Source organism: Lepidochelys kempii, chromosome 4, assembly GCF_965140285.1.
Source record: "Lepidochelys kempii isolate rLepKem1 chromosome 4, rLepKem1.hap1, whole genome shotgun sequence".
Classification (NCBI taxonomy): Eukaryota; Metazoa; Chordata; order Testudines; family Cheloniidae; genus Lepidochelys; species Lepidochelys kempii.
Window position 1 is genome coordinate 80812247 of NC_136383.1, and position 20743 is coordinate 80832989.

Here is a 20743-nt window from a genome sequence, read left to right on the forward strand (position 1 = left end):
GCAGGACCAATTCCCAGTTAAATCATCCCAGCCAGGGCTTTGTCAAGCCTGACCTTAAAAACCTCTAAGGAAGGAGATTCTACCACCTCCCTAGGTAACGCATTCCAGTGTTTCACCACCCTCTTAGTGAAAAAGTTTTTCCTAATATCCAATCTAAACCTCCCCCACTGCAACTTGAGCTTGCTCTTGTATTCAGACAAGTGCTGAGGTTTTGTGAAAATGTTAATATCTGAATAGTTGAGATTTTAATAGTTTTTAGCACAAATAATCATTCTTTCAAAAATTTGTGCCAGAAATAAAATAATAAACAGTGTGAATAAAGTATGTATAAAAGTTTTAGTCACCCTGTCAGGAACAGGAAACAATACTACTGGCCAATCACACACCTAAAATAGAGAGCAGTAAACAGCTAAACTGCACAATGTTTGGGATGAAATTTGTACACAGAAATTATTCACTGAATACCTGTGACACAGAATTCCACTTAGTCAATTCAAAGGTTTGTAAACTAGAAAAAGGTGTTGCAATGACTTAGTTCTTATAGGTTTCAGAGTATCAGCCATGTTAGTCTGTATCTATTCAGGGGACACCATCATAGGGCCTAATCACATCAGCCACACTATCAGAGGCTCATTCACCTGCGCATCTACCAATGTGATATATGCCATCATGTGCCAGCAATGCCCCTCTGCCATGTCCATTGGTCAAACTGGACCGTCTCTACGTAAAAGAATAAATGGACACAAATCAGACGTCAAGAATTATAACATTCAAAAACCAGTCGGAGAACACTTCAATCTCTCTGGTCACTCGATTACAGACCTAAAAGTGGCACTTCTTCAACAAAAGAACTTCAAAAACAGACTCCAATGAGAGACTGCTGAATTGGAATTAATTTGCAAACTGGATACAATTAACTTAGGCTTGAATAGAGACTGGGAGTGGATGGGTCATTACAGAAGGTAAAACTATTTCCCCATGTTTATTCCCCCCACCCATCCCCCACTGTTCCTCAGACGTTCTTGTCAACTGCTGGAAATGGCCCACCTTGATTATCACGACAAAAGGTTTCCGCCCCCCTCCCCCCCGCTCTCCTGCTGGTAATAGCTCACCTTACCTGATCACTCTCATTACAGTGTGTATGGTAACACCCATTGTTTCATGTTCTCTATGTATATAAATCTCCCCACTATATTTTCCACTGAATGCATCCTATGAAGTGAGCTGTAGCTCATGAAAGCTTATGCTCAAATAAATTTGTTAGTCTCTAAGGTGCCACAAGTCCTCCTTTTCTTTTTAATTCTTACAGCTATTGCCTCAGCTTCCCTCTTGCTGGTTGGGTAGTTTAGCCATCCAGCTAAACCAAAAACTCCACCCCTTCCATGTTAACAAGGGAAAAAATATCTTTCCCAGTCTTTACCTAGGGTGGAGGCTTTTTTTCCTCCTCGTGGTGGAACTGGACATGACGGGCAGAAACTTCGGCAGCTAAATATGCAGATGCCCATTCCAGGCCTCAAGCCCAGTCTGCCTCTTTGCCATTGAACAAGGTGAGGCCATTCTCTCACCTTGTTCAAACTTTCTCCTGCACTAGGCTTCCAATAAAAAATTCTCAGTCAACAATATTTCCACTGATAAATAAATCCAACAGTTCTCTTCCTCGGCTTTCACAGGGCTACCCAGTGCCTTTCTTGGGTTCTTTGTCCTTTTGTCTGAGAGTGGAGAAAGGCAGAGCTCCTGCTCCTTCCACATATCTCTCTAGTCTGATGAAAAAGGAGCTTGTGTGTATTCTGGCCCTGTTTCCCTGCATTTTTCTCTATGATACTTGTATGGCTCCCATTACAATAGTATCTGAGTGCCTTACAATCTTTTAATCTATTTATCCTCACACACCCCTGGGAAGCAGGAAAGTACTGTTATTCTCATTTTATGGATGGAGACTGATGCACAGAGAGGCCAATGGCTAAATCCACAAAGGGATTTAGGTGCCTAACTTCCGCTTAAGGCACTTAAATCCAAAAGTGAGCCCCTCAAAACCCCTGCTAGGGTTCTGCTAACCCTGTAGGTGCCTAAACTCCCTGGACACTTAAATTTCATGGGTGAGCATTCAGACTGCTGCCTCAGTCCTGATGCCCAGCATATAGCTCATGCCTAAGCCCTAGCAGAATTCTGAAACTCTGCATTCCCCCACCTATCTTGCCTGGGGGGCCCCAGTCTGGTAGGTGTCTCAGAGCATGCCTACTGAATTGGGCTCTGCATAAAGCACAACCAGAAGAAGTGGTACCATTGACCAGGGTGTAGGAGGCTGTTGGCCAAATTCCTCCTCTGCCTGATTCACTGGGCTAGAGAGTAAGAGCAAGAATCATTCTATAAGCCAAAGGTTAGGGCAGCCAAGATCGCTCAGGAAGTCTGTGGCAGAGTAGGCTAGGGATAATAGGGTATTTCTTTCCATAGCCTAGAATCCAACGGTCCCTCTATATGTACAGCCTCCAGAATGCCATTGTTTTGGGTGAAACAGGTAGGGTGACCAGATGTCCCGATTTTATAGGGACAATCCAGATTTTTGGGTCTTTTTCTTATATAGGCTCCTATTACGCCCCACCCGTCCCGATTTTTCACATTTAATGTCTGGTCACCATAGAAACAGGATAATGCTGCAGACCTGTGGTCTGTTTGTAAAAGGTCACGTGTCTCATTACAGGGGTAAATTAGCGAAGGAAAGGAAAGGCACTGGGTACACAGGTCGCAAAGTCAGTATCAACCACAAGGAGAAATGAAAAGATATCAATGCAGAAGAAGCCAATAGTAAGGAAGTGGTTAAGAAAGAGGATGTTGGGGGGCATAACAAGTGAGAAAAACTGTAGGGAAAATTGAGTTTGGAGACACAGGTGGGGTAGCTGATGGAGACCCTTTTGAAAATTAGGAATTCAAATATGTTAGAGACAGCAGAATACAGTCCCCCTAACTGAAAAGAATATTGGTTTCCACTTGCTAAATGCAGCACTTCAGGAATTTGTGGTAAAAGGAAAGAAACATCAGACTTGAATCTCTCCTCAGTGTAAGCAGTGTCAGGATGAGCTCCACCCTGACATCTGGTGGTGAGGTGTGGCAAGTTGTGGAAAAGAACTTCAGGGGCCGATCTCATTTGCATAGGCACACCCACCACGCCTAGAATGAGACCATAGCTGCCCAAATGGTCACTTTGGCTGCTGTGGGATCCCCAGTGTCTCTGTTATTGGGGCAGGAAGAATAAATTGTTATTACCCTGATTATGGGAACTGTGCTTGGAACTGTACGTGGCCTTTTGTTACGATGGAGGGATTCACCATCATCTAAGTAGCACTCGCTACGCAAGGGTCATGGGTTCCAAAACTGTGTGAATGGAGAGAGGCTGGGGACAAGTATTAATACTTGGTGGCATGGGCCCCTTGGTGAGGGCCTTACATGCTGATTGCACTTCCTCCTCTCTCCACTGTGGAATATCAGAGCTAATTGTGATTTCATTAGAAGTCTAGTTATAGGCTGCTGAGCTCACTTTGGGCTGACAGTGCACCAGCACTGGGGCTCCCCTACTATAAGCTGAATTCACCTAAGAGCTGAAATCACTGAGTGTTGTGTTAAGTAGTGGGGGAGCCTGAAGATATATTGTGGAGCAGTTTGCGGGACGGCTGGTGAAGCAGTTCGACGCGGAGCAGTGTGTGGATGGCAGGAGCTGCTTGTGGGCCGTGGAGCTGAGTGAAGGAGTTCGTGGGGCGGCTGGCGGAGCGGAGCGCAGCTGAGCGAAGGAATTCGTGGGGCGGCTGGCGGAGCGGAGCGCAGCTGAGCGAAGGAGTTCGTGGGGCGGCTGGCGGAGCGGAGTGCAGCTGAGCGAAGGAGTTCGTGGGGCGGCTGGTGGAGCGGAGTGCAGCTGCGCGAAGGAGTTTTGTGGGGCGGCTGGCGGAGCGGAGCGCCGCTATGGAGCTATGGGGCGGTCAGCTTCAGATCACGTAAGGTGCCTCTTACCCCCGTCCCATTTCCACCCAGGTTGGGAGGTAAAGCTCCGCCGATAAACTTTCGAACTCTGGGGCTGCCCTGACCAGGGACAGAGACTTTTGGGGCATTGGACTTTTGGGGTTGCTGGACTCAAGAACCAAAGGGAAAAGGGCATGCCCCAATTTGCCTGGGGTGGGGTTGTTTTTGCTCATGGGTTGTGTTATGAATCCGGTTGGTGGTGTTTCCCCAACATAATGCCACATTGTTTCTCTCTGTTATTAAAAGACTTTTGCTACACTCAGACTATGTGCTTGCGAGAGGGGAAGTATTGCCTCTTGGAGGCGCCCAGCGGGGGTGGTATATATTTGTCCCAGGTCACTGGGTGGGGGCTCGAGCCGGTTTGCATTGTGTTATTGGAATGGAACCCCTAGATATTGAACCCGGCCCTTGTTGCTGCCAACTCTGACGGGCAGAAGGGTTACATCAGTTACACCAGATTTCCACAGTGTAACTCACTTGGGCTTGAGTCACCATTTCACTAACACACAAGTGATATAATTGTAAGATTCATACTGATGTAAGTGAGGCGAGATCAGGCCCATTTCCTGGTGGGGGAGGGAAAGAGGGAAGAACAGGACTGAGGAAGGAGGATTCTCTTTTGTCTATGCCCTGAAGATTTCCTTAAACATAAATGTTTGCTAGTTCGTGCAGAGCGCCACATTAAGCCGAAGAAGATTTGACTATTGTAAAACAGGGATTAGACATTTATTTTTTTAAAAAGGGTCAGATCCTCAGCAGGTGTAAACTGCTGTGGCTACATTGACTTCATTGGAGTGCTACCACTTTACACCAGCTAAGGATCTGGCCCAAAGACAGAAACAATGTTGACATTGTGAGTACCCATTAAAAGTAAATATACAAATCAGGCAAACATTGCATGCAAAATAATATTTAACATAATTGGAAGTGCTGTTTTTTTTCCTAGCAGAGCATACACATTATCCAACCAGCCAGAACTACTCACACATGTGCAGCTATTGTGCTTTCAAGTAAATAACTTCCATTGTTTTAATTGCTATCAAATAAAACATTGGCAGTATCCACTCCACAATACATGTTGATCTGATTATCGGTTGTGTTATCTTGCTGACATAAACATTTATTTGCTGCTCCTAAAATTTGCAGCGTAACATTTTTAGTGGTGAAGAATTTAAGATTCATTTTGTAAGCTTTCATATTTTGCTAAAATACTAAGGTTAAATGCAATGCCTACACTGTTGCTAGGAGCTGTTTAGATTAAAAACTATTTGGAAATAAAGGACTAGGAGGAGGTGGTCATATTGGTAATACTGAAATTTATAATTAGCAAGGCAGTTTGGCTCCCAGTTTAATCATGTGAAAATCCAGGGTAACTCCATTGGAGAGCCGAGCAGAATTTGTCCCAATATTTGTAAATTTAATTCATTCTTGTAGTCATAAACAAGGTATGAAACTTTTGCTGCTAATACATGCTATTGTATCTATACCAGCATGGTCATTCCACTTGTATCCTACGACTTTGCATGTTATTTTTAAATGACTGTCCGACAGAAAAATTGTATGTAAATCACCCAATAATGGGTAGCTCTAGTACTCTTTAAAATGAGTTGCATCACATGTTAATTATATTCTAAAGAAACATTTTGATGTATTTATTTTTTTAGATGGTTTGGATTTATCAGACCTTTAATTTCATTTTCTTATCAACTCGTTCCTTTTTTGGAACCTGTAGCTAGTAGCCTATGCCAGTAAACGTCAAACTACAGGTCCTGACTCTTTTAACTTTCTTCTCTTATCATTGCTATGGGAAATGCCTTTGGCGATGAAGATCTCAAAATTTTGATTCTGTGTTTTACCTTTGTATCATAGATACAAAAGTTGTAAGATAAAATTCCATCAAAGTCTGAAAATTAGGAATAGACTAAATTTTGCTGCTTCAAATTATGTGCAATGTATACACTTGGGGCTTGGCTACACTATCACTTAAATCAATGTAACTTACATCACTCAAAGATGTGAAAAAGCTACCCCTTGAGCGATTCAAGTTGTATTGACTTAAAGCTGTGTCCACACCACACTATGTCAGCAGGAGCTGCTCTCTCCCTACCTAGCTTCCAGCTCTCATTGAGGTAATTATGCCGATGGGAGAGCAATCTCCTGTCAGCATAGCACATCTTCGCCAGATGCGCTACAGCGGTGCAGCCACGCCGATGTAGCGCGGAAGTGTAGACTAGCTCTTGGAGACCTTTAAAGCAAGTATAAAACTGACCAGAGAATAAGTTTTCTGTAAAATGTGGGAATCCTGTTGCTAAGCCTAATGTATGATTTAAGCCTGTTCCTGTTATCCAGGCAAAATTCTCAGGACTGCAGGCTCAGATTCTGGGTATTATTCCCAGATTCTGTGTATTACTATTATGTAACATCCTACTTCATCCTTTTCTTATCTCTCTCATCCTTTTCATATTGTCTGGCATTCTCCTATCTTAGTTGTGACATTGTTCTTCTTCATGCATTATCTTAGTTCACAGATTCATAGACTCCAAGGCCGGAAGAGATCTCTGTGATCATCTCTCCTGTACAACACAGGCCATAGAACTTCCTTCACTAGAAATCTCTTTTAATAATTGTAACACCATTTTGATCTTTCTGTTATTTGTCTCTTTCTGCATTAGAGTGTCTTATCAGACTCTACTAGTCCCATTAAAGAAATATTCTCTGGAAACTATCTCAAAAATAGTGTAATCCAACTCTTTACAATATTAATATGACCAATGATGACACCTGCTCACTAAAGTGCAGAAGATAATGAAGAGGAACTCGTGGGATAGGGGTGTGAATAAGGGAGAAGATGTTAAGAGGTATCTGTGCCCATACCAGCCATAAAGCAGTAGCAACTAAGGAATGGTTTTTCACGTTGTCCAGTTTTAGTTTATATTAGATAGACACACACATGGATATGGAAGAAATTCCACTGACATTTAGTGAATCACACTTACTGGTTTTGGCCATCGTAGATGGGAGGCTAAAATATATGGAAATATAATGTGTTTTTAAGTATGAGAAAAAATTCAGACCAATTTGAAAGTTATCAGAAGAATTGCATGAGTTACAGTAGTTGTGATGTCACAAGTAGCTATCGCAAACATCCTGAAATCAAACTACTAAATACATTTGAAAAATATTAGGGCTGTCAAGCAATTAAAAAAATTAATCGCAAATAATCATATGATTAAAAAATTAATCGTGATTAATCGCGCTGTTAAACAACAATAGAATACCATTTATTTTAAATATTTTTGGATGTTTACTACATTTTCAAATATATTAATTTCAATTACAACACAGAATACAAAGTGTATAGTGCTTACTTAATATTTATTTTTGATTACAAATATTTTCACTGTAAAAACAAAAAAAATATTTTTCAATTCACCTCATACAAGTACTGTAGTGCAATCTCTTTATCATGAAAGTTGAACTTACAAATGTAGAATTATGTACCAAAAAAACCTGCATTCAAAAATAAATGTAAAACTTTAGCGCCTAAAAGTCCACTCAGTCCTACTTCTTGGTCAGCTAATCACGCAGACAAAGTTGGTTACAATTTACAGGAGATTATGCTTCCTGCTTCTTGTTTACAATGTCACCTGAAAGTGAGAACAGGTATTCACATGGCACTGTTGTAGCTGGCGTTGCAAGATATTTAGTTTCAACCACCATTCCAGAGGACATACTTCCATGCTGATGATGGGTTCTGCTTGATAATGATCCAAAGCATGCGGGCTTACGCATGTTCATTTTCATCATCTGAGTCAGATGCCACCAACAGAAGGTTGATTTTCTTTTTTGGTGGTTTGGGTTCTGTAGTTTCCTCATCAAAGTGTTGCTCTTTTAAGACCTCTACAAGCATGCTCCACACCTCGTCCCTCTCAGATTTTGGATGGCACTTCAGATTCTTAAACTTTGGGTCGAATGCTGTAGTTATTTTTAGAAATCTCACATTGATACCTTCTTTGCATTTTGTCAAATCTGCTGTGAAAAGGTTCTTAAAACTAACATGTGCTGGGTCATCATCCGAGTCTGCTATAACATTAAATATATGCAGAATTCAGGTAAAACAGAGCAGGAGACGTACAATTCTCCACCCAAGGCGTACAGTCACAAATTTAATTGACGCATTATTTTTTTAATGAGAATCATCAGCATGGAAGCATGTCATCTGGAATGGTGGCTGAAGCATGAAGGGACATACGAATGTTTAGCATATCTGGCATGTAAATACCTTGCAACACTGGCTACAAAAGTGCCATGATATTGTAAATAAGTGCCATGCCATTGTAAATAAGAAGCAGGCAGCACTATCTCCCGTCAATGTAAACAAACTTGTCTTAGCGATTGGCAGAATAAGAAGTAGGACTGAGTAGACTTGTAGGCTCTAAAGTTTTACACTGTTTTGTTTTTGAGTGCAGTTATGTAACTCCAAAAAATCTGCGTTTGTAAATTACACTTTCACGATAAAGAGATTGCACTACGGTACTTGTATGAGGGGAATTGAAAAAGACTATTTCTTTTGTTTATCATTTTTACAGTGCATATATTTGTAATAAAAAATAATAGTATAAAGTGAGCACTGTGCACTTTGTATTCTGTGTTGTAATTGAAATAATACTGAAAATGTAGAAAAACATCCAAAAATATTTAACACATTTCAATTGGTATTCTATTGTTATAAGTGCGATTAATCATGATTTGGGGGGGAGGGATAGCTCAGTGGTTTGAGCATTGGCCTGCTAAACCCAGGGTTGTGGTTCAATCCTTGAGGGGGCCATTTAGTGATTGGGGCAAAAATTGGGGATTGGTCCTGCTTTGAGCACGGGGTTGGACTAGGTGACCTCCTGAGGTCCCTTCCAACCCTGATATTCTATGATTCTGATTAATTTTTTTAATCATGATTAATTTTTTTGAGTTAATCGTGTAAGTTAACTGCAATTAATTGACAGCCCTAAAATATTTGTCTTTTTCCTTTTGCTTCTTGAAATAAATGTGAAGGAGCACAAAGAAAGATCTTTTTAAAAAGATGTTGATAAAAATATGATTTCTTATTAAAATCTTATGATATCCTTCAAACAGAGGAAAACTAGTAAGGCTTGTATATAAATGCATCTCAGAAATCTGCTTTCAGAAATTACTAGAGTTTAGATATTTTTTCTTCTTCTTTTATACAGATTGTCGTATGGACATTTTTCAACAAACAACATTTTCAGGAATTGATCTTACAAGTGTTTTCACTCCCGATAGCTTTGTATGTCGAACAATTTGTACTTATTATCCAAACTGCTTATTCTTTACATTTTTTTACCAGGGAATGGAAAGTAGGAACACAAAGGTGAATATGACAGTTAATTTTTAACATTCTAATTAGAAGTATTAAAAATACATATGTCCATTTTTAATAACAAACCATAAAAGTTCTATTAATATAGCTGTGGGAATGCTCACTAAAGTACAGCTTTACAAATGTTTTATTCATATGTGTATGTTTTCAAAGGGGGCATTTAATCTCTCAAAGGGCCAAATTCTTTCCTCCAGTGTATACAGGGGGCTGTTATTGAAATTGCATATCTAGAGGTACGTACTGTAAAAGTTAATCAGAAAATACATATCAAAGAGGGAATAAACTTCAAATTCTCCTAAATAATCAAAAGCAAAAGATGAATCCGTATTAAACTTTTAAAACAGGTATCTGATGCTCGGGCTCTGAACCCCTCTCTCTAGGCTTCAGAGCCCAAGCTCCAGCCTGAGCCACAACTTCACTGTATTTTCCACTGAATGCATCCAATGAAGTGAGCTGTAGCTCACGAAAGCTTATGCTCAAATACATTTGTTAGTCTCTAAGGTGCCAAAAGTACTCCTTTTCTTTTAACTTCAAAGCACTGTCTACACAGCTATTTATGGAGCACTAATACGAGCCCCACTAGCCTGTCAGTCCAGGCTGGGCAAATTGCTACTGTGGGCTGTGTAGACATACTCATAAAGTCTTATGTGAAAAGAATGTTGAAGTCATCGGTGCTAACTTCCTCAATTTCTGGGGCGTCCTTGACCCCAGCTTTGCCCCAGGACCTGCCTGCACTCTGCCCCTTCTTCCAACCCCCCCTCTCCCCCCGCCTGCCTCTTCCTGCCCCTGCCACTAAGCAGCTGATTGTGGCGGGTGGAAGGCACTGGAAGGAAGAGGGAAGAGCTGATCAGCGGGGCTGCCAGTGGGCGGGAGGCGCTGGCGGGAGATAGGGGGCAGCACTGATTGACGGGGCCACTGGTGGGTGCTGAGCATCCACTATTTTTTCCCGTGGGTGCTCCGGCAAAACTACTTTGGAAAGCTTTGGCTCTGGGCGCACGGCATGCACGCATAACCCTCACTAGAATACGGATAGGGACCACACATCTCAAAGAACCTCCACTTACAGGTAGAGTAACCTCCTCTTTCCTTGTGAAGCTCAGGCTGTGCAGAACCTAAACTCACCCCTTTTGCATAATCATTATTACCAGGCAGTTTTTAATAGCATAACCACATGGCATTTCACAAAAATACTACCATACGCTTTCTTTTCTAGCACCTTAGCTGTCAAACCCTGGAACCTTAGCATTCTCTGAATGTCTTTTTATATGGAATTATTTTTGCAGTAATGTAAAACAATACAGATGAAAAAGGAGCTTCACTTGCTCGGACTTGGAGGCGCTGCTGCTTTGCAAAACCTTGGTAATAACAGGCCAGATCCCCAACTGGTACAGTGCAGTGCTATGCCAATTTACACAATGTCTCATTTCCCTAGAGCCAGACTGTGCAATTTACAGTTTGATCTATACTGGTGGGTATTTAGTTTGGGAGATCAGTGTTCGGACATGTTCGGTGACTTAATACTATTTTTAATTTTTCTTTTAGAAAGCTTTGTTTCCTTAAGACCTCAGGAAATGGGGTACCACATGGACGTGTAGAAAGGGAAAATGCTATCTCTGGTTTTAGTCTTCTAAACTGCAGAAGATCTTTTCCTGGTAAAGCATGCGTTACAGTAAAAACCCAGATCAATTTCAAATGATTAATTTTAATAAGCAATAGAAAATTAGTCTGAGAATGGAGCACCAGTGCAAGGAACATGTTGATTTATTAACATATGCAATGTTAATGCCTTACAGGCTACCATTCCCGCACTTACACGGACACAAACTTTTTGGGAGATGAGTTGAATGTTACCTATGTTGAAGGGCACAAAGCTTGTCAGCAAGTTTGCACAGACACACTCTGCTGCCAGGTTTTTACTTATTTTCCACTCCAAGAATCATGCAACAAGGAAGGGTAAGATAATTTTTTGTAATGTTTTAAAGTTTGCTGAAGAAGTCATACAGCAAGTATATTAGGTAAAAAATTATAATTTAATCTGAAAATTCATTGGATCTACAGTAAATGCAAATGCTACTTGAGAATGTCCTCAAATGGGTCCCCAATTGGAATAGTGCATGAGAAAGGAAGGATCTCTGGCTACACATTAAGGTTATGTAAAAGAAAAGCCAGCACTGGTAAGCAAAAGTTTCACTTAATAAAGCTGTGCAAAGTTAATGAGCAAAATTCCATGGTGGTGTATAGCTCCATTGACATCAATATGAGTATACCTAATTACCACCATGACTCACATAAATGGTATATTTTTCCACGAGGTGTTATTCCACAAGAGTAAGAGTGGCAGAATCTAGTGGTAAATAATGTAAACAATAGATTTACACTGAGATCATACTCATAAAGGGCTCAGAATTCGGTAGGTGTCACTCTTCCTCTTAGTACTTAACTGATGCTCCAGACGTGGCTGAAATTCCACTGGTGGGTGAAATGTTTCCGACATATAGTTCATATATCATTTGCAGAACACTTTCAGATCTTTTGGGATGCAAACTGCTAAATAGAGCTGTATAGGCTTTTAATTCTTTCCATAATGTGTATGCAACTACGTAAACCAGATGACAGAGTTGTCGGAGGGACTGATTCTTTCCACGGTGAATGGCCATGACAAGTGAGCTTGCAAGTCAAGTTATCTACTCAGAGACATCTCTGTGGAGGGTCAATTATCAGCAATCAGAGGATTCTAACAGCTGCACATTGCACTGATAAGTGAGTACTACTCATAAAGGAATGAATTAGTGTAAGATCTTTGACACCACATGAGGTCTCAGTTAACACCTGTCTTTCACAAAAAATAAATATAAATAGTAAAAAAGAGGAGTAGGGAGAAACCAACTATTTTAATGAAACAAAAAGCTGAGATTTTTAAAGCAGAAAATTCAGGTTTCCACAACAACTGGAGCTCAGCACTATTGTCCCGTACCAGAAGACACTTCCAATATTTTCAGTCATTTACAATATCTTTTAAAACCCCACAGACTGAAATTTCTCAGGCTTGTTTTCAGCTCAAAAGTGAATTTCACTGGAAAATGTTGTCTAGTTCTGTGTGGCCACTGTACAGTGAGTGTGAAAAAAAATGTATTTTTCACCAAGTTATTCCCTCCCCCCCCAAAAAAGGGTGTTGTGTTCTGAGGGCTTTTGTTGAAAACAAAATTTGTCAAAGACTTGGACATGAATGGAGATTAGTATCTTTGATATGGTGAAGAAAGTTTGCCTACAAATAAAGTGTTGAATAATTGCATACAGTGTTGAACATGAGCTGTATGCTAATCTCTGGGGTTTCTCTAATCTGTTCTAATCTATGACAGCTGGTAATAGCCCCTAGGATCTGGTTGCCAGTTGAAAATAGCTAGAATAAAGCAGCACTGTATCCATGCCCTCTTCTTCCGACAGCACATCCCCCAACACTGGCTGTGAGACATAGGAACTAGTTCTTTGCTAACTGAGGACTCTGCAATGCTAGGGAAACTCTCAGCTGGCAAGATCTGGTCAATTTCCATTCTGTTTGCCTGGAATAGTGTCAAGAGGCTGGAGCACCTCAGAGATTCTGCCCTACTCTGTTTAAAAGTTCCTGGAAACAGGGATTTACACTGGAACTAATCACTAGAGTAAAAAGAAAAGGAGTACTTGTGGCACCTTAGAGACTAACCCATTTATTTAAATAAATGGGTTAGTCTCTAAGGTGCCACAAGTACTCCTTTTCTTTTTGCGAATACAGACTAACACGGCTGCTACTCTGAAACCAATCACTAGAGTATAATTACTAGGATGTTACATTTGAAATGCTTCAATTTAAATGACTCATTGTATAGCCTGTCCCTCTTCTAAAACTTCTTTGTATGAATCAGTTATTTTTATGTTCTAATTATTAGGGAATTGTAGAACTACTGTGGAATTTAGTGCAACCAGCAAGTACTGAATGCTACAGTGCATAGAAACATACAATACATACCTTTAATGATTGACAAGTTGGTGAGTACATATGAAGCCATTAACATTTTGGAGACCAGTTATACACAACTGACATTCAGCTGCTCCCTTTGCCTCATTGGTCTGTCTACATTTTAAAAAAGCAGCTCATCCTGTCAGTTACTGATGAAAGTGCTGTCTCTGGATGCTGCCCCAGTGCTGTGGGAACCATGCTGAACATGAAGGAGATGACAGGTGACAGGCCCAAAAGACGGCGAGCATTGATCCAGTAACATTGGCTACCTTTAGTCACATGGACCTCTGCAAGTAGTCTTACCTAAGGGTGTCAAACTCTGGCCCAGAGTGTCAAGTCCAATAGTGTAAAGATTATCTTTATATGCATGTTATCAAAAGTTTATTTATAGGAGTAGAACCTTACCAATATTTTAAAAGACAAGAGAGCACCCTATTTAAAAAATAGCTTTACTTTGTTGATGGAAAATTAGTTAACTGATATTTTCTAGTTCACATATAAACTTTCTGTAGCAAATCAATTCAAGAGAATTTATATTACTTAATTTATGCACTTACTGAACTTTTAACAATGACTTACTAGTATAATACTGAAATCAAAAAATCTCATACAAAGTCACTAGTACATGCACTCATATGAAATTTGAATCTAGAGAAATGAACTGGAATGTTTCATATAGCTCTATGCAATTACATTTTCTCCTCTACATTTACAGCAAATTTTTTAGTGGTAAGAGACATCTCTATATTTGATAAGTCTTTGAATATACTCTACTGGAATTTACATTCCCAATTCTATTTTGGCTAATAAAAATGGCACACTAAAGTCAATGGAAAGATTCACATTGACTTCAGTGTGGCTTGGATCAGGATCAGGCCCTTAGAAAGGAAAATAAGGAGAGAAGAGACTAAAAAGAGACCAGAAGGGAGAAAAAGAGAAAGATGAAAAGGGATCAGAAACAATGGGAATATAAAGGAGAGAGAAAGCTGATGTGAAGATGGGAATGTAAATGAGAACAGGAACAGGAGACATGCAAAGCAGAGGAGAGGGAAAAGCTGAATCTCTTTTTAGTTTGACACGATGAAAATGCAGCAATGGAAAGAATGGCATCCGTGCTCTCCTCTGTGCACTCAGGGGTAACTGAAAACATTGGCACCTGCAAACAATATAAAATAGTGAAATTCTCTGAACCTGAGATTGCTTGTTTGTCTTTTTCCTTTAGTCTTGAGAATCCCAACATTTGGCGTGTTTATGCTGGCATTTTAAAACTATCAGAAATAAATGAGGATACACCTGTCTTCAAAGTCCAAGAGATTATTATTCACCCTCAATATGTGATCGCAGAAACTGGATATGACATCGCCTTAATGAAACTTGATAAGCCTATGAATTTTACAGGTACATAGACTATTCCATTATAATAAAATTATTTCTCTAAATTTGGAAGCCTGGCAGGGTGACCTAATGGTAGTTCTCAGCACTGCTGTGCATGAAGCTAGGGTTCCTTTACTAGGTTGATGGGGTCTGGGGGGAGTCAGAAGCTGGGAATGGGCGACAGGGGATGGACCACTTGATGATTACCTGTTCTGTTCATTCCCTCTGGGGCACCTGGCATCGGATACTGTCGGAAGACAGGATACTGGGCTAGATGGACCTTTGGTCTGACCAGTATGGCTGTTCTTATGAGTCTCACCCTGTCCACCTTGGACAGGAACATAGTGGCACTGTACAGTCTGCAGGGAGAAGCCTAAGGAGAAGAATAGCATCAGGGCTTCAATGGGGACACAGAGAACCTTAAAGTTAAATCTTTCTTCTGACTAAACTAATATTTTTAATGAAATTTTAGATTTACAACAGCCCATATGCTTGCCACCAGAAGAAGAAACAAACACATTTATACCGACTGCCGGGTGACCGGATGGCGTTACACAAAAGAACAAGGTACAGACAAATATTTAACCCATGAATAGCTACATTTTTAAGGACCATTTCATGCTGATACCTGTGAATAGGAACTGAGGTTTCACTCTACACATATGGCAGTGCATTTGCTCACTATTTTACTTAAATGAGCTCCCACCAGAATGAGTGTGCATGAATAAGACTATTCCTAAACTATACAAGGACCCTTTAGATTTATACTGTATATGTCTTCTAGAAGCCTTACTGATGTTACAGCTGTGAGTGCAATTTACTCCTTGTGTTGTGCCACTTCAGATTGTAAGCTCAGTGCATTCCCAACAAGTCACAAATAAATGTCACATACACTGATGGAAATATGATAATGAGGTAAATGATGCCGATTTGTTGGTCCATAGGATATCCATTTCAAAGTGCATCCATGTACCTGTTATACATTTAGGGCCTGGTCCTCCAAACGTTTACACAATTGAGTAATTTTTCTTACTGGGGCTAGATTGCGAACCCCTCACTCATCCTAGTGAGCAGTTATTCACATGAATATTTCCCCTGACCATTGTGAGGAGATGGTTCACAATCTAGCCCATTGAGTCAAGGCACTTCAGCAAACTCCATATCATGACAAGAAATAGGGTGAGGGATGATATCTTAAATAAGTGGCTCTCAGAACATAATTATGGTGGGTGTGGAGCTCTTTTAGAACCCAGAGTGAGGGGGAAAGAGCTGATTGGCTGGCTGGGCTGTCAGTCATCCAGAGAAACAGGGGAGGATCTTCTCTTTCTACCAAAGGATTCTGGGTAGGGGAGCCCTTTGTAAAACTCCCCAGCTTCCAGTTGAGAGTGGGAACTGCATTAGGAAGGGTCACTTGGAGGAACCTGGGCCCCCTGGAGTTGTGTTATGGAATCTATTCCTTTAAAAAAATATTTAAAAAATCTGAGCTTTTAAATTTTTTTTTTAAAGAACCCCTCTGAAATGGGTCTTGCTACTTATTGGACAACCTTGCTGCTGCACTTTGCCAGAATTATATAGGTATGGCTGAGGCCTCACTGAAAATCAGGTCCTTTTTTTAATTCACTGATCCACAGCTAAAAAAAATGGAGTACAAATTTTTCTCAAAAATATTCACTTTGGGTTGAAATTGCCAAAGAAGAAGGTGTTGGTATCAAAGTAGAAGTTTCCAAAAGTTATAGGCATGTGACATGAATGAATGATTCTGATATCACTTATTCAAATTTTACACGTTGTAACTCTTTTGATTTTATTAGCGGCACGTTCTTCTTTCACATTGGTGTATATACGATCAGACTCAGGGCTAGAGTGTTTTTAAAGAAAATTCTATCATGACCTTTGTTACAGGTATTGCCACCAGGCAACCACTATAATATAACCCCAGCATTGCCCCAAATTCTTTTAATCTCCATTATAAAAAGTGAGTATCAAAGACTTATTAAACAATGCTAAGTTTATTGACTAAAATTACAAGAGGTTCCTCACAAAGACCCTAATTCTGTGATTTAAGAAATGGAAATGCTCGAGAATACAACCTTGATCTGAAATGTAGATTTTAGTATGTTAAGTACTGAAATCCAGTATAATTTTTCAGTTTCTAGCTGATTGTTAATCTAGACAACAATATGTAGCTAAAATAGATATTTCCCTCTCAGTCTGTCTAAAGAGCAAGCTCAGGAACAAAAAGATTGAGCTTAGTTTTGTTTGTATAGCCCTGTACCTTGCTTTTGAACAATAAAAGATTAAAATCGTATACATTATAATATTACATAGGGATCGCTCCTTCATCCATCTTCCTACTCTGATTTGAGAGCTAATGTTTAATGTGAAATTTGATGAAGTTACACAAATAAAATATACGTTGGATTCCTTCTAATCTAATGACTAAGTGCCTCTATCACTGTTGTCAGTTTGAATGCATGCACATATCTGCACGTGTTGAGCTAGGGCCTGAGCACCACAGCTGTTGCAGCTGGGGAATCTAGATGCTACTGTAATACAAATACATAATTATTTATAATATGCAGTGCTCACAACTACTTGCAAAAACAGGACTACAATCTGCAAGGGACCCTCTCCTGAAATCCTCAGGGAACAGCGGATTCACAGTAGCCAGTTCTGCACATGGTTTGTTGATGCAAATATGGAAAACAGGGTAGATATTAATATGGTGCATAACTGCACCATCAGCATGGGTGTCACTGAGTACAGCATCCACAGTGAATAGCTGGTGATAACCCTCAATTCAGCACTTTAGCAGCAATATGGGGAGGTGAGGAGGAACCCACACGTACTCAGTGGAGACAGACAATATGCCATGTGTAAAGGAGATTGAGGGGTACCAGAGCAAGCAGCATAGTAAATTCAAGATATAGCCATGCCACACACCATAGCCTGTTGCATCACACCCAGAGGCCACACTAATAGTGACCAGGGGCAGCCTAATATGTGGCTAGACAGGCAGACAGAGGCACCTATAAGTGATAACATATGACACCTATACTTCACCTTTACCCCTTCTCCAATGGGGGCTGATGATGTACCTTAACTTGCCATCCCATACTGGCTCTGTCAACAATCCGTGGCATTATTCTGGATTTACACTGCCTTATCTGAGCAGATTCTGGCCCATGGTGCTTGCACGTTCATGTTGAGTGGGCTCTTGTTCAGTGCGCCCTCTTTGTAATAACTCTATGTTGGGATTCCTAGAGTTTTATTTTCCTTGTTTTGATACAACTGACACTTCTGTGATCTTAGCCATGTATTGTGTTGCTAATAGATCAAGTGCAAGATATTCTTCAGAAGGCTACTATTCCTCTAATATCAAATGAAGAATGCCAGACAAGATATCAGCAGGACAGAATAAACGACAAGATGATATGTGCTGGTTATAGAGAAGGTGGAAAGGATGCTTGTAAGGTAATGGGATGATAAGTGCCCAATCGTGCATTCTAATCACTGGCTACAATCTTGTAGAAACACTTTAAAAATAGCATCAGCTATTAAGAAATAGATGGATGCATAGATATATGCATGGCGATAACATAAATTCTCACTTGTATCTGCCAAAAGCATAGATGACTGAGACAAAGATGGAACCCTTTTCAGTTAACACGCAGGAACAATAATGCACCTGCTTTTTTGGCACAGTACAGTAGCAGTGGGGAGGAGATGGTCTCCCTAACAGAGGACAAACCAGATAGAATGTTTATGCTACATTTGACCTTAGTCAAAAGGCTGAGGACAAAGAGATGTTAAGATGAAGATCACAAGATAAAAGCCTGCGAATTGGCATCTCCCCCCCCACTAGTATATAAAGGAGAAGAAACTCTTAATTAGAAATGCAAATGTGTATTTTCATTAGGCTTTAAACAAGCAGATGTAAATATTGGTTGGAACTCTGCTGGATAGCATCGAGTAGAAATTGGTCTAACTGAATGAAAAATATGTAGAAGTTAACTTTCCTGAAACACATGAGCCTGATTCACCCCTGTAGCTCAGATCTTCAAAGGCATTTAGGTGCCTAGCTCCCAGTGAAATCAGTTGGAATTAAGCACCTAATAACTTTGTGGATCTGGGCCTGTGTTATGCAGTACAACTCCATGGAAACGGATGGATTTAGAATGGTCTGAAATGGGAGTAATGCTGTGGTGAATCTGGCCCTCCTTTGTAAAAGAAGCACTAACCAAAACCATCTTTTGCACATCTTGTCTTTTCCTTCTGTGATACAGGGAGACTCAGGTGGGCCATTATCATGCAAACATGAGAATATCTGATATATGGTGGGCATTACCAGCTGGGGTGAAGGATGCGCTCGCCCAGAACAACCAGGTATTTATACAAAAGTGGCGGAATATGCAGACTGGATTCTAGAAAAAACCATGTAGCACAAGAAAATTCTTGAAAATATTTGGATTCCTAAATCATGGCATGCAACAATAATCCTGAAAGCAATTTTGTGACACACGTTGAAATACTGTAAATTGTGGTCTTCTTTAGTCTAAAGCACAGCAGATAAACTTAGTAAGGCAGAAATGCAAGAATGAACTGACTTTACTATTGTATGTCATAAAAAGATCAATAAAAATAAAATCCTGCTTTGTAGTCACTGATCTGGAATAATAAAGACTATGTTCTAAACCATTGATTTCCACATGCATACCAATAATCATTCTCCTGGACCTGGTCCCTCTCCCACTGAAGTCAGTGAGAAGATTTGCCTTTCTCTTCAGCATAAGAAAGAGGTGAGTGGACACAGATACATTCTGGGTTCAGAAAAAAAGCATAAAAAATTCAGGACAGTCTTGGTTGATGCTGCCTCTACAAAGTTCAATAGTCATTAGCCTCAGGTTGGGATTCAATATCAAAACATTTTTCAGCTCTGTTTGGTGACAAGATGGTTATTTACCATTGGTGATGTGAGGAGGTTAATAGGCTAGGGGATCATTGTTAGTGGAATATGTATTCTCCTGAAGTAACATTTAGATTATTACAAGGAAGGAGGGCACACAATTTCTGTAATTGTTTAGTAAACTTCATACAAAGATATTTCTATATCCCATCCCTGTAGCAGCTAAGCGCTGCACAAACAAATTTTTACATTGTGTCTTTTATATTTACTTTAGACTTATTTCTTCAAAAATATATATTTTTTTTATGAAGGATCAGAAGGAAATCTAGTCAGATCCCTTGGTGATCCTTCAGTGAATGGCTTATTTACGCATCATAACATTATCTCTTTTTTTTAATGTTCTGTAACTTTGACTGAAAATTGCCTCGACAGCTACTTCTAAGACTGAAATCTGAAATGGGATTTCAGATTTTTAATTGGGTTGTAAACACAACAGCAGCATTCACTTTTCTTGAATTGGTGCTGACCGTGGTTTATTCTCCTCCACACTTATAGACTAATTGCTGGTTGGAGCAGAACTTATAAGAACAACCATACTGGGTCAGACCAATGGTCCGTCTAACTCAGTATCCTGTCTTCTGACAGGGCCAGTGCCAGATGCTTCAGAGGGAATGAACAGGACAGGACAATTATTGAGTGATCCAATCCCAGCATCCGGCAGTCAGAGGCTTAGGGAGACACAGAGCATGGGGTTGCATCCCTGACCATCCTGGCTAGTAGCCATTGATGGACCTATCCTCCATTAACTTATCTAATTCTTTTTTGAACCTAGTTATATTTTTGGCCTTCACAACAACCCCTGACAGTGAGTTCCACAAGCTGACTGCATTATGTGAAGAAGTATTTACTTTTGTTTGTTTTAAACAGCTACCCATTAATTTAATTGGGTGACCCATGGTTCTTATGTTATGTGAAGGGGTAAATAACATTTCCTTATTCACTTTCACTTATTCACTTTCACTATTTGCAGCTCTCCATTCTGAAAAGTGACCATTTTTTCATACTC

At 40.1% G+C, this 20743-nt stretch overlaps 1 pseudogene; it reads left to right on the plus strand.

Annotated features, from left to right (window-relative positions):
- The first annotated feature begins 9241 nt into the window (after nt 1-9241).
- Nucleotides 9242-19226, plus strand: LOC140909991 (coagulation factor XI-like; annotated as a pseudogene).
- Nucleotides 19227-20743: the final 1517 nt, after the last annotated feature.